This window comes from Prionailurus bengalensis, chromosome B2 (assembly GCF_016509475.1).
Source record: "Prionailurus bengalensis isolate Pbe53 chromosome B2, Fcat_Pben_1.1_paternal_pri, whole genome shotgun sequence".
In the NCBI taxonomy this organism is placed as follows: Eukaryota; Metazoa; Chordata; class Mammalia; order Carnivora; family Felidae; genus Prionailurus; species Prionailurus bengalensis.
In genome coordinates, this window is record NC_057349.1 from 119,900,368 (window position 1) to 119,915,004 (window position 14,637).

At 39.9% G+C, this 14,637-nt stretch overlaps 1 protein-coding gene across 2 annotated transcripts in view; it reads right to left on the reverse strand.

The window, feature by feature from the left end:
- LOC122489999 (pantetheinase) overlaps positions 1-14,620 on the reverse strand; it is a 67,338-nt gene extending 52,718 nt beyond the window's left edge. The window contains exon 1 of one of the 2 annotated variants that reach the window (XM_043592396.1): positions 14,329-14,620. The gene's annotated coding sequence lies outside the window, so the exon portion shown is untranslated. The remainder of the gene's footprint in view (positions 1-14,328) is intronic. The other variant, XM_043592394.1, reaches the window with a different exon arrangement.
- Positions 14,621-14,637: the final 17 nt, after the last annotated feature.

Genomic DNA, 14,637 nt, shown 5'->3' on the forward strand with positions numbered 1-14,637 from the left:
GCTAAGACAGTTCGCAATCACTACCTAATGTTCACTAGAAATGAAGGTTTCTAAGACTTAAAAATTCTAATGAATGTAATGTATTAGACCACCGGAAATTATAAGGGAAAAAGCTTTGTATGCAAAGAAAATAAGATGGATGTTTTCAGTGAAAAAAAATTATGAGATACAGAGATGCATTCTGGTTGAGGGAAAATAAAGTAATTTTGTCCTAAAGTGAGGCTGGTTATTTAAAGAGGGAAAACCTAGGACAAATCTGAGTTAAAGAAAGAAAATTATAGAAGGTTTATATATTAAAAAAAAAAAAAAGGAATTTGGAAAGAACTTTCAATAAGTGATCAAGTTGGCTTCCGTGACAAGGCTGCAGCAACAGAATCCATAATGATTATAGCACATCTGGATGAGGTCCATTCTGCTTCTGCAAAAATGGTTTCTCACTGCCAGGCTGTTGTCATCCTGATATCCGTATAACATGGCAACAGTCTGCCCCTGAATCAGAGAAATTGAGGTGGGTAGACAATGGCTGTAAATTAAATGAATAGTTGGGGCCATCGGAAACCCAAGATGGTTGCTTCGTTTTTGCCAGGTCCTTGACAAATCCCATTTTATTTTTGTGTTCCTTCAACCACTGTAGTGCATTTAAGATGACTCAAATTATACATAGACATTAGTGGGAAAGCCTCTCTAAAATTGCAAAAACAGTCTACCAAAATGTCTAACGTGTCAGACCCATAATCCTGAAAAAGACTGATTTTTGTCTACAGTGTCCTCAGACCATCTCCTTGTAGACTCTTTGAACCCCTACCTACAGCTAGACTTCATTCAATGGCCACTTAGTAGGGGTTACCAATATGTCCTTGTTATTGTATGCATGTTTCCCAGATGAGTCGAAGCTCTCATGGGATGGGGGTAGGATGCTGCTAAAAACTGTGTTTCCCACTTTGAGTATACCTTCTTTAGTCTCCAGTGATCAAGGCACCCGCTTCACTGGGTGAAGCATCTGAGCCTTAATGAAAACCTTGCAAACTTCTTGAACTCTATCAATATATAACCTTTTGCTGATTCCTTGCTGTCTCATGCTATTATGGCCACTACTACTGTAAGTCTCTAATGCCTTAGGCTCAAGCCTGTCATCAACAGGGCAAAGAAGCCTTCCTGGGTCCCAATTCAAAGGATCCCGTTGGTCCCAGTTTAGAGCCCCATGATTGGGTATTCTGAATATGTCATCAGAGCAAGACCTCCGGCCCCATTAGAAAGAAGCTTGCCAGGTGTTCCTGACCACTGACACAGCTACAAAACTAGAAGATGTAGAGCCTTGGGTACATATTGCACAGATGAAGAAGACTCAATCTGACCCCTGGTCCTGGAGACACTGGAGAGCTCTGAATCAAAGTGACAGGGAAGAGAGGTAGCTGAGGTAGACTGTTTCCACCCAAGATGCCAGATCGCCTTCCTCCTTTAATTGAACATGAAACCCCTTGTCCTTCTTCACTCCTCTTCACTTCTTCCCCTTCCTTCCCTCTGGAATTGGCTGGGAAAAATAAACCCCTCATCTTTATCTCCCAGGCCATTTCTGAGATGGGTGACCTCTGGAATTGAGAACAACAACCTTTTATTTCAGGCTAGGAAGCTGAAATCTAAATGACCCCCTACATCTCGTTGGTTGACTCCCCTGAATTTATATCATCAAGTTAGAAAAGGCCTACCAGGAGGCTCTCGTGATTCGGGACTCACTCCTTTGGCAGGTTCCGACTTCTCTGGCAACGGATAAATATAAATGAGGCTGTGATCAGGAGCTCCTCTTTAATTCTTGAAATTGTTGCAGAATCCACTGTGAAAGCAATAACTGCCCAACAAAGATCCTTACACTGTCTGGCTTAAGTTGTTCTTGATAACAGGATAGCCCTTGATCATCTGTTGGCTGAGCAAGGAGGTGTCTGCTGTAACCAATTTCTCCCGCTATACCTGGATTAACACTTCTGCGGAAGTTAAAACTCCGTTACATAAGGTCACAAAGCGATCCATCTGGGTTAAAAAGGTGACTCCTTCCGTGAGGTCTTTTTATTTGGTTTTGATTAGATTGGGCCTAGGGGACTGATGAGGAACACAAAGGCAAGAGAAAGGTAGATAAAGTTAAATTTCCTTACAACCTGCAGCCCACTGATAAATGCTTGAGACCTGCAGAGTGTGACATTCCTTAAGGAACTCACAAACTGCCTTAATGTTAATGCTTTGCTAGAGACGAAAAGCAACCTTAGCTTGACAATAGCCAGAACTCCAGGATCCGAGAAGGTTTCTTTAACATCCAGAAATACTTTTAGAGACTTCCGTTATCTCTACCACCCCAACTCCAAAATATATAATCAGTCATGCCTCACAACCCCAGTGCAGCTCTTTCAATACCCACAGGTCCCGTCCCTGTGCTTTAACGAAAGCACTTTTTTACACCAGATATTTATCCAGATACTTGATGCCCTCTCTTCATTCCTATTCTTATACAAAGCTGTCTTTCTTGGGCACAGGACAGTCACCTAAGTCACTAAGATGGTTGCCAATCTTAAGACTCCAATATCAGTTTTCCTCCTCATTGGTCACTGCAATCCCCTCCACATCTCTAGTCTAGTCACTTCTGGCCAAAAGACCTCTGCTTAGAGCCAGCTGAAACCAGTATGCGACTGAATTTGAAACCGTTGCAACCAGGGAGTGTTACGTGGGGCAGTTTTAAAGACTACATGTGTTGGAATGTCGCTTAGACCGTGATGGATTTCCACTTTATTATTCCTCATCAATGCCCCCTACTGAGTACTTAAGTTGTAATATCAGGTACTTCTGCTCTTGCAAATTCTTAGCATCTCCATGGGTTAAAATGGCAGTCTGTCTTGGGTCCATCTACTGGCACCTATTGTGTCCCGGAAAAAAAAAAATAGGGAAGCAAAGAGATGTCAACATCACTTTAGTAAACAAGCTGGTGTTCAAAACAGCTTTTTGAGGGATGCCTCTGGTTGCTTTGAACACCAGGAGCCCTCGACATTATTCTGAACGGGATGCAACCCAGGAGCCAGGGGAGGGGAGGCAATTAGGGTAACGAACTTATCCACTTTTATAGGAACATAAGATTTCCCTCTTTTTTTTTTTTCTTTTAAGGTTTACTCTTGACATATTGGATAATGATTGTGTAAATAGGCCCCCTCCTCCTAACAAACCTGGGCTACTGGAGGAATCACCGGCCAGTTCAAACAAGGAGAACATTGGCTCTGTCATTATCCTTCCTCCTTACAAATCCTAAGGACTCTCCTGCTCCCAGCCTGGCTGGACATAACAGGAGCAGAATCCCCCATCTTCCAGGAGCTTCTCCTACATCTGGACTATATCCCCTTAGGGACGTTGTTAATGGAGAAATGGGCACTATTAGAACCTGCGTCCCATTCTTCATGGAAGACTTGACTCATACAAAACAATTAGGATGATATTCTGAAAACTCTTCTCAATTTATTGAGGGTTTTCAACAAGTTTCTATTATGTTTCACTTGACCTGGCAAGATATATATATATGTATATATACATATATATGTATATATACATATATATATATGTATATATATATATCACATTAACTCATGGTTGCACCCCTCAGGAAAAGAACCTTCTGGGCAAGGGCTCAAGAATTTGCTGATGAGCTAGCACCCAGAGATAAAGATCATTATGCACTAGGGTAATGCTGGCCCAAATACCAAACCACATTGGAATTACCAGGAGGGTAGGATGAGTAGGAAAACATGAGACCATATGATCACTTGTTTAATAGTAGGAATGAAAAAAAGGATTCTCTAAACCTGTAAACTTTGCTAAAATTCAGAAAATTACTCCAGGAGCTGATGAAAATCCAGCTCTATTTCGGGGTCATTTGGAGAAGCCATCCTTAAATATATAAATCTGGACCCAACCTCACCTGAGTGAACAACTACATTAAACGTACATTTTATAAAAAATCAGTTGGCACCTGACATCTGGCAAAAATTGACTAAAGTGGCTTTAGGGCCTCAAACCTCCACCCAGTGTCTACTAGAGGTACCTCCTGGAGTTTTTTGTTTTAATTTTGTTTGTTTGTTTTGTTTTAGTTTTTTTGTTTGTTTGTTTTAGTTTTCCGAGGGGAAAGGGTAAATTTTATTTTTTTTATTTTTTTCTCCAATTTTTAAAAAAAATCTACTTAGTTAACATGTAGTGTGATATTGGTTTCAGGAGTAGAATTTAGTGATTCATCACTTACATATAACACCCAGTGCTCAACAAGACAAGCGCCTTCCTTAATGCCCATCCCCCCTTTAGCCCATCCCCCACCCACATCCCTCCAACCACCCTCAGTTTGTTCTCTATTCTAAGAGTCTCTTTTGGTTTGTTTCCCTGATGGACTTATTTCCCTTAGCATAATACACTCTAGCTGCATCCACATTACAGCAAATGGCAAGATTTCCTTCTTTTCGATAGCTGAGTAATACTGCATTATATATGTATGTACCACATCTTCTTTATTCATTCATCACTCAATGGACATTTGGGTTCTTTCCATAGGTTGGTTATTCTTGATAATGCTGCTATAAAAATCAGGGTGCATGTACCCCTTCAAATCTGAATTTTTGTACCCTTTGGATAAACAGTAGTGCAATTGCTGGATGGTAAAGCAGTTCTATTTTTACTTTCTTGAGAGACGTCCTACTGTTTTCCAGAGTGGCTGCCCCAGTTTGCACTCCCACCAACAGTGCAAGAGAGTTCCCCTTTCTCTGCATCCTCGCCAACACCTTTTGTTTCTTGGGTTGTTAAGTTTAGCCATTCTGACAGGTGTGAGGTGGTATCTCATCAGGGTGGTTTTGATTTGCATTTCCCTGATGATAAGTGGCGTTGAGCATCTTTTTATGTGCCTGTTAGCCATCTGGATGTCTTCTTTGGAAAAGTGTCTATTCATGTCTTCTGCCCATTTCTTAATTGGATTATTTGGTTTTTGGCTATTGAGTTTGATAAGTCCTTTATAGATTTTGGATACAAATCCTTTATCAGATATGTCATTTGCAAATATCATCTCGCATTCCATAGGCTGCCTTTCAGTTTTGTTGATTGTCTCCTTCACTCTGCACAGGCTTTTTATCTTGATGAAGTCCCAGTAGTTCATGTCTGCTTTTGTTTCCCTTTGTCTCTGGAGACATATGTAGTAAGAAGTTGCTATGGCCAAGGTCAAAGAGGTTGCTGCCTATGTTCTCCTCTAGGATTTTGATGGTTTCCTGTCTCACATTTAGGTCTTTCGTCCATTTTAAACTTATTTTTCTGTATAGTGTAAGAAAATGGCCCAGTTTCATTCTTCTGCATGTTGCTATCTAGTTTTCCCAACACCACTTGTTGAAGAGACTGTCATTCTCCCATTGGATATTCCTGTTTTGTCAAAGGTTAGTTGACCATATAGCTGTGGGTCCATTTCTGGGTTTTGTATTCTGTTCCATTGATCTATGTGTCTGTTTCTGTGCCAGTACCATACTGTCTTGATGATTACAGCTTTGTTATATAGCTTGAAGTCCAGAATCATGATGCCTCCAACTTTGCTTTGTCTGGTTTTGGAATCAAATAAAGTTGGCCTCTTATAATGAGGTTGGAACAAAGGTTTTCTTTCCATTTCTATTTTTTTGGAACAGTTTAAGAAAAATTAACTCTTCTTAAAATGTCTGGTAGAATTCTCCTAGGAAACCATCTGGCCTTGAACTTTTGTTTCTTGGGAGATTTTTGATTACTCATTCACTTTCATTTCTGGTAATGGATCTGTTCAAACTTCCTAGTTCTTCCTGTTTGGGAAATTTGTATGTTTCTTGGAATTTATCCATTTCTTCCAGATTGCTCAATTTGTTGGCACATAACTTTTCATAATATTTTCTTATAATTGTGTGTATTTCTGTGGTGTTGGTTGTGATGTCTCCTCTTTCATTCATGATTTTATTTATTTGGGTCCTTCCTCTTTTCTTTTTGATAGTCTGGCTAGGGGGTTATCAATTTTGTTAACTCTTTCAAAGAACCAATTCCTAGTTTTGCTGATTTGTTCTACTGGGCTTTTTGTTGTTGTTTTTGTTTCTATGACATTTATTTCCACTCTAATCATTATTAGTTCCTTTCTGCTGAGTTTCCTCAGCATTCCTTTTTGCTGTTCCTTTTCTAGCTCCTTTAGGTGTAAGGTTAAGCTGTGTATATGAGAATTTTCTTGCTTCTTGAGGTAGGAATACTGGAATTTTTAATAATAGCAGTATGGTTTTAAGACAAGAAAAGGACTGAAGACCTAAATTGCAGGGGCAAATACAGGCTCAAATATTGGCTGCCACTATCACAGATTCTCCACAATGCCAGACTAACCAGGAGCCAAAGAAAAAGCAGGTATCAGACAAAGGACAAGGTAAGATCCCATGCTAGAGGTGTGGCCATCAGATACTGGAGCAAGGAATGTCCAAACAAATGCTCTCCAGTAGGGCCATGTCCTTCTGTCTCTCTGCCCCTCCCCTGCATATGTTCTCTCTCTCTCCCTCTCTCTCTTAAAAATAAATTAACATTAAAAAAATAATAAATAATAAAAGCTTCCTTCTTTACATCCCTCTCAGTGCAAAAACACGGCCACTATTTGCTTTTGAATGGACCTCACCTTTCAGCCCACAGGCTGCTTGATTAACATGGACAGTTTTGACACAGGAATTTAGAGACAGTCTCCACCTTTTCAGGGGCTGCACTTAGCAAAGACCTCTGTGATATATCCTTGCCTCAAAGAACAATAATTTGATATGTGGATGATATTTTAAACTGCAGTCCCACTGGAGAAATGTCTGATAGTAATTTTATAACTTTTCTTAATGTATTGGCAGATGGGGGTATTGCATCATCCCTAAGAAGGCACAAATATCTAAACAGAAGGTACAATATCTGGGATATGAATTAACACCAGATCACTGGACACCGTTTACTGACAAGAAACAGGCTATATTAGATCTTGAGCCCCCAACTACAAAGAAGCAACTCCACACTTCCCTAGACACGGGAAGTTTTTGCCACCTATCGATTCCTGGATTTGGGCTCTTAACCACACCACTGTATGATTTAATGACTAAAGCCCAACAGACAGCCTTTCAAGCACTAAAAACTTGACAGCTGTCCACCCCAGCCTTGGCTTTACCAAATTTAGGAAAACCTTTTCCTTTATATGTAGCAGAAAAACAGGGACAAGCCTTGGGAGTTCTTATCAAGAAATTAGGAAATAAAATAAGAACAGTGGACTATTTTTCAGAGATATTTGAGAATGTAGTGCAAGGGAGGCCATCTTGTCTTCAAGCAGTGGCTACAACAGCTCACTAAGAGGAAAAAGCTTTGAAACTTACTGTGGGACAATCCTTGACAGTAATGACATCACATCAGGCCCAGAGAGTCCTAGAGACCAAAGACCACCAAAGAAACAGTGAAAATAACAGGAGACCAATATACTAAACATACAGGCTATGCTTTTAGATATTCTCAAAATAATACTTAAAACCTGTCAAACTTTAAACCCAGCTACCCTGATTCTTGGATGTGACCATCATGCCTCTATGCTAGAACATGACTGCTCAGAAATTATCAAACTTGTTTATTCTAGCAGACTAGATTGAAAAGACTCCCCTATTGAAAATGCAGACGATGGCTGGTTTACTGATGGCGGTAGCTTCCCGGATAAGGGAGAAAGAAATGCTGGATATGCTATAGCGATCTTAACTAAGACCACTGGGGCAAAAGCCCTTCCAGTGAATAACTGCCCAAAAGGCTGAATGAAGAGCACGTACCCATGCTCTTCAATCGGCCAAAGCCCTAAAAATTAATACTTATACTAACTCTAAATACACTTTCTTGGTGCCACATGACCATGGGGCAGGTTGGAAGGAAAGGGGATTTTTATCAAATCATAATTCCTCAAACAAATATGGGCCTGAAATAATCACCCTTCTTGAGGCTGTACACCTGCCTAAGGAGGGACCTGTAATTCACCTAGAGGACATCAAAAGGGTATGAATTTAGAGTCTAAAAGAAACAATTTGGCAAACCATGCAAGTGAAGCAGGCAGCACAAAATGAACATATACCAGTCTTCATTCTAATACAATCCATAACTCCAGTCTATTCAGACCAAGAAATTCACATAGTCCAGGAATGAGGATATTAAAAAAAAAAAAATAATACATAGGACTGGCTTACTAATAACAAGGGAAAAAAAATCTTCATATCCAAAAATAACCAGTGAAAAGTAGTACAGGGTTTATAGCAGGCTACTCATTTGGGCAAAATGCTTTAGAAGATTTAATTAAAAATATATTTGATGATTGAGGCTCCTGGGTGGCTCAGTTGGTAAAGTATCCGATCTTCAGCTCAGGTCATGATCTCGTTGTTCACGAGTTCAAGCCCTACATCAGGCTCTGTGCTGACAGCTCAGAGCCTTGAGCCTACTTCAGATTCTGTGCCTCGCTCTCTCTCTCTGCCCCTCCCCCACTCACGTTCTCTCTCTCTCTCTCTCAAAAACAAATAACCATTAAAAAATATATGTATATATCTATATGATGGAATAAATTTAACAACTACTATGAAATAGCTCTGTCGATCCTATATTGTTTGTGCAGGAGTAAATTTGGAAGGTGCAGTCTTTCAAACCAGTCTGAAGACTTGAACATATCCAGAAGAGGACTGGCAGCTTGATGTCACACAGATGCCTCCTTGCAAAGGCTGTAAGTTCCTACTAGTGTTTGTTGATACCTTCCCTGGATGAGTCAAGGCCTTTCCATGTAAAACTGAAAGAACCACAGAAGTGACCAAAGTCCTGTTGTGAGAAATTACTCCTAGACTTGGCCTTCCATGAGCCCTTCAAAGTGACAATGGCCCTTCTTTTACTGCACAAATAACTCAACAAATAGCATGAGCTTAAAAATTATATATTTTTTACACTCAGCCTGGCATCACAATTCTCTGGAAAGGTAGAGAAAGCTAATCATACTTCAGTTTTTAAAAATGTTTTTATTTTTATTTTTATTTTTATTTTTTGAAAGAGAAAGAGAGAGCATGAGCAGAGGTGGTGCAGAGTGAAAGAGGTTGAGAGAGAGAATCCCAAGCAGGCTCCATGCTGTCAGTGCAGAGCTGATAGGGAACTCGATCTTGCAAACCTTGAGACATGACCGGAGCCGAAATCAAGAGTCAGATGCTCAACCAACAAAGCCCCTCAGGTGCCCCAAGCTAATCATACTTGAAAACAACACCTTACTAAACTTAGTCTGGAGATCCAAGAAAATTGGGTTACTGTCTTACCAATAGGACATCTCAGAATGAGGACTGCTCCAAAACAACTTATAGGACTAAGCTATTTTGAGTTATTATATGGAAAACCATTTTACAGTGGACCTGTTATTAGATAAAGATTATAATACTTTATTAAATTACTCACTTGAAGCCAGGTTAATTCATAAATTACTTCATATACCGAACGTATGCTCCCCAAATCTAATTTAACTATAACTGAAAGCTTACCCCATGCAAGCCCTGGAGGCATGGTTTATTTAAAATATTGGAAGTCAAATATAGTAGAGGGCTTAAACCCCAAGTCCATATCAGGCCATATTATGTACTCCCACTGCAATACAATTAAAGGGACACTCTTCCTGGACTCATATATCCAGAATAAAACTGGTAACTCCTTCATAGGAAACAATGAACAAACTAACGTGACTTCTTACTCTTGTGGACCTGTAGAAGATGTCAAATGACGATGAAGGTTGTATAATTTCTTTTCATTCTCTGTGCACCCATTTTAATAGACAATTCCTTTCTACAATGGGCACAACATTATACTGGACTTCAGAATCAAATAGATTGTTGGATATGTGGAGTTTTGCCCATGTCACGTATGTCTGGGTTACCCTGATGTCTTTCTCCTTTACAAGGCACTGCTTAGTACTGCTTATGCACTTATGTTTTAGATATAATACATAATCCTAACACTAGCATGTATCGTGATAATTCTATCATTAGACATAATGTTTCTTCTTGGCCCATGATCAGTATGACTTGGAACTTTCCAGGTCATAACCAGACTTTTTCATACCCTCCAACTACTAAGGTTTTAATTGAATTCACAAGCCCACTAGTTAATGCCCATCAAGGAGTGCCTAGACTATAAAACTCTACTTATCAATTTACCCAGGACAATATATATACCAAATCTGGGATTAATATTTATGGTTCACATCCCTTCATTGGACAACTCAGTCAAAAGGCAATTTTACACTGGAAACAAAGAAACCATATATATGATACCTGGACAAACAGCACACGACGTTTGGGCTGGCTATCTCTAGAAATCTGTTCTCAAACCATTGTATTCCAGGCTACTGATTGGTTTGCTTCTGATTGGTTTGCTACTACTGATTGGACAAGGTAGCCCAGAATTGGATGGGTAACTCCAAACGGGATCCAACGGTTATATGGATCTAACCTATGGCCTTGGCTTCCTCCAGGATGGATAATAGGTCATTGCCCCTTGAGTCTTGCTTGGATTTATCGGTGTATTATCAAAACCATGACTAATCTTCCAAATTTAAAACAACAATGGATACGATCAATACTTCACTGATATGATCACTGAATGTCCATCTTTGTTCCATCAATGGGACTAGAGAATGTCATTTGGCATATGGAAGCCCTTAATCAATAAACTGTAAAAGCACTAAATGACTCACAAAGCCGTATTTCCTTACTCAATGCTGCCATTAAGCAGATATGTAAAGCAGTTCTACAAAATTAAATGACCTTATCTGCTTTAACAGCTGCACAAATAGTTACATGTGCCATTATCAAAACAGAATGTAGTGTATATATTCCAGAATTTTTAAAAGATATACTCCAGATTATCACAAAAACATAACAAGATTGCTAAAAGATATGAATCCCCAAATTGGCACTTTACATCATCCTTCTCTCTCCCTTAATGATTGGTTAAGCTCCTGGACGGAAGGAAAATTTCAGTCCAACTACCACTGGTCTCTTTATTAGGCTTCTTTTTCTCATAATAATATTGATCTTAATTTGTGGTCTCTTCCAGTGTCTCCCTGCCTGGTGCCTAAGCTCCTTCACTTCCATGACTTCAAGCTGACAGATGAAAGAGATTCATGTATGTTGTCTGTCTTGGATTTGACTGCCTCTGCCTTTCGTAACTCCTTTATATAAATTCCCCAACTGACCAATGTTGACCCATAGGTAGGGACATCTCTACATAGGAAAAGGTTACAGAAGACAAGACCTTCCACCTCAGCAATCTCAAAGATTTAAGGGTCAAAATTGTTGGGGGGGGGGAGTGTGGAGAGTGGGGGTGGGAAGAGAATAATGAAGAGACCAAAGGCAAAAGAAATGCAAATAAAATTTCCTTACAACCTGCAGCCCACTGATAAATACTTGAGACCTGCAGAGTGTGACATTCCTTAAGGAACTCACAAACTGCCTTAATGTTAATGCTTTGCTAGAGACGAAAAGCAACCTTAGTTTGACAATAGCCAGAACTCCAGGATCCTAGAAGTTTTCTTTAACATACAGAAATCCCTGCGTGTTAAACTCCAAAATATGTAATCAGTCACACCTCACCATCACAAGTGCAGCTCTTTCTGCCCCTGAATCCTGTCCCTGGCTTTAATAAAAGCACCTTTTTTGCACAAAAAATGTTTCAAGGTTTCTTTCTTGACTGTTGCGCTCAACGACCCGACAGCAAAGACTATGACTTCAAAGTACACTCCAAACGTCGGGAATTATCCCACTTATAGTAATCATAACAGCCTTCCTGGTACCTGATATTCTTTCAAAATTTTTAAATGCCTCAGCAAAGGAACCAAGGATGACTGACTTACAGGGTGCAAACCTAAACTCATAATCCGCAGATATCACAGAGGTAAAGAAAAAAGTCATGACCTGTGAATGCCACACAAAGAATCAACAAAAGCTTCAAGAACTTCAGAGCAGTGGCATTACTGCCTTAAATTTGGATCACATCCGAAAGTCTGATCAAAAGGAGGGGATTGTTAAAAAGAAAATCACAGACCCAAAATGGCATCACTTAGGTTAAGGCCCCAAGTCAAGTAGGATGAGGGAGCCTGGGGCAAGCTGAGGGCAAAGTACAGGCTAACAGAACCCCCTGCCATCACTAGGTGGGATATGAGTGATATTTCTCAGACACCCCTGGCTGCCCAAGAACAGGGGAAAGGAAAGAAAGCAAATGGTTGACTGATAGAGATCACAGTCATGCAGGACAGGAGTCTCCTTCGGTTTACAGATAACTTAGTAAACTGCAAGAAAAAGGCAATCTTATCCATAGCTTAATCTCCAGAAACCTATAGATTCTGTTTCCTGGAGCCCTACTATCACCCTCATCAAGATGGAAGGGGGTTTAAGTACTTGCCATGATGATGTGGGAAACAAAGGCAAATAAATGAAAAAGTAAATTCCCTTACTACCTACAGCCCACTGACAAGTCCTTGAAACAGGCAGAGTGACCTCCCTCCAGGAGCTCAGCTGCCTCAAGGTCCTGAAAACCTTGCTTCCAAAATACCTTAGAGACTTACTCTACCCCTGACCCCCTCCCAACCTGATGGTATATAATCAGTTACCCGTCACAACCCCAGTGCACCTCTTTCTGCCCACGGGCCCTGTCCCCGTGCTTTCAGAAAATCACCTTTTTGCACCAAAGATGTCTTCAAGAATTCTTCCTTGGCCATTGGCTCTGGACCAACCCATCATCACCCCAAAACCCCATCAAGTAAACCAAGACTTACTACCTAACCTACTACTGCAATTGCAACACCCCAAATGTTACCCCATGTAACCTGTAACCAGTCAACATCAAATTTCCTGGTCAATTCTAGACCAGGATTGGAGTAGTAAGTAGTACTTACTACTTCACTTAGAAGGGCAACTTGGCCTAAACAATGCATTCCTTGCTAATAAATTCCTTTCTTCTCCTTCTCCTTCTTCTTTTTTATTTATTTTATTTTATTTTATTTTATTTTATTTTATTTTACTTTATTTCATTTCATTTCATTTCATTTCATTTCATTTTATTTCATTTTATTTTACTTTATTTTTCTACTTATTTATTTTTATGCCCTTTCTCTGCCTTTAAAATACCTTTTTCTTGTTTAGCTCCGGGGAGCTCCCCTCCACTTGCAGTGGGATGCTGCCTGCCTGACTCATGAATCATTTCCAAAGACAATTAGAGCTTCAAATTTACTCGGTTGAATTTTGTTTTTTCACACGAGTAATCCAGTGAGTAAAATGTTTCTGAGTTCTAGGGAGCCACTAGGGCAAATTAACCAAACCGAGGGAGGGGGTCCTTGGACCCTCCTTTGTATAACCAGTCAGTCAGAAGCACAGGTGACAATCTGGGCTTGACGTCTAAAGTGGGGAGAGGGCAGTTTTGTGGGGCTAAGCCCCTCAACTGTGAGACCCAGCACTGTCTCTGGGTATATAGTATCAGAATTGAGTTGAATTGTAGGACCTCCAGCTGGTGTCAGACAATTGCTTCATGGTGTGGGACCCTCCTCCCCCACCTCAGAATTGGGTGTCAGAATTGTAGGTGGTGATCAGAAGTGGGATCGGAGTCAGAGTTATAGTATGTTATGTATGATAAAAGATAAGAAATCTGCCTCTGTGTTGCTACTAAATATATATGCCTAGATATTAATATTGTTAAAAAGAAGACAGCAGTTCCAAAATGGAGTCACTTAATCTAAACCCCACCAAGACTTAATACCTAACCTAACTGGCAGCTTCAGCTTCTCCCAGAAATGTGAACTTTAACCAGACAACCTGAAATTTCCTGGGCTGTACTAGAACTTAATCCTTAAGCTCCCCGTAGGAGAGCCACCTTGAATAAAATAATGCATTGTTTGATAATAATTTTTCTTTTTCCACTCTCTCTCTGCCTTTAAAAACCTTCCTTTTTCTAAACCTCAATGGAGTTTTGTTTTTGTTTTTCTTCCCCCCCTAGATGAAATGCTGCTGGACTCATAAATCACTGAATGAAGCCAATTTGGTCTTTAAATTTACTCAGGTGAATTCTTGTTATTTAATACTTACTGACTAGAACACTTTCAACTTTCTAGAGTGAATCTGATTGGTACAGTTATTTACATTGTAAGAATGTATATATTTTTGCCACAGAACTTAATAAAACATTTATTTTTTAACTCTCAGTCCTAACCATTGTTCTGTGGCTAAACTGGCTCCCATAAAAAGAAAAAAAAATATTTTTGCTCACCTGTAGATTATACTCTGCTGACTCAGGAATACTAGCTGAAGCCAAAAGAAGGATTTCACTCTCCAAAGAAAGAATTTAGACGAGGAAGTCGCTGCTCTGAGGAGTGAGTCTATCAGAGCTCCTCATTTATAAGTCATGGTAAATAAAGTGGGGGGGGGGGGGGAGATAGGAGAGAGACTAAAGAGGTCAAAGAAATAAAAAACATGTGGTATTAAAAGATAAGGATCAAAACAACTTCCAGAGAGACAGCTTGTTTGTTGAGTCACCGTGAGTAGGAGTGAAGAAACTCACAGGATCTGGAGATTCTGT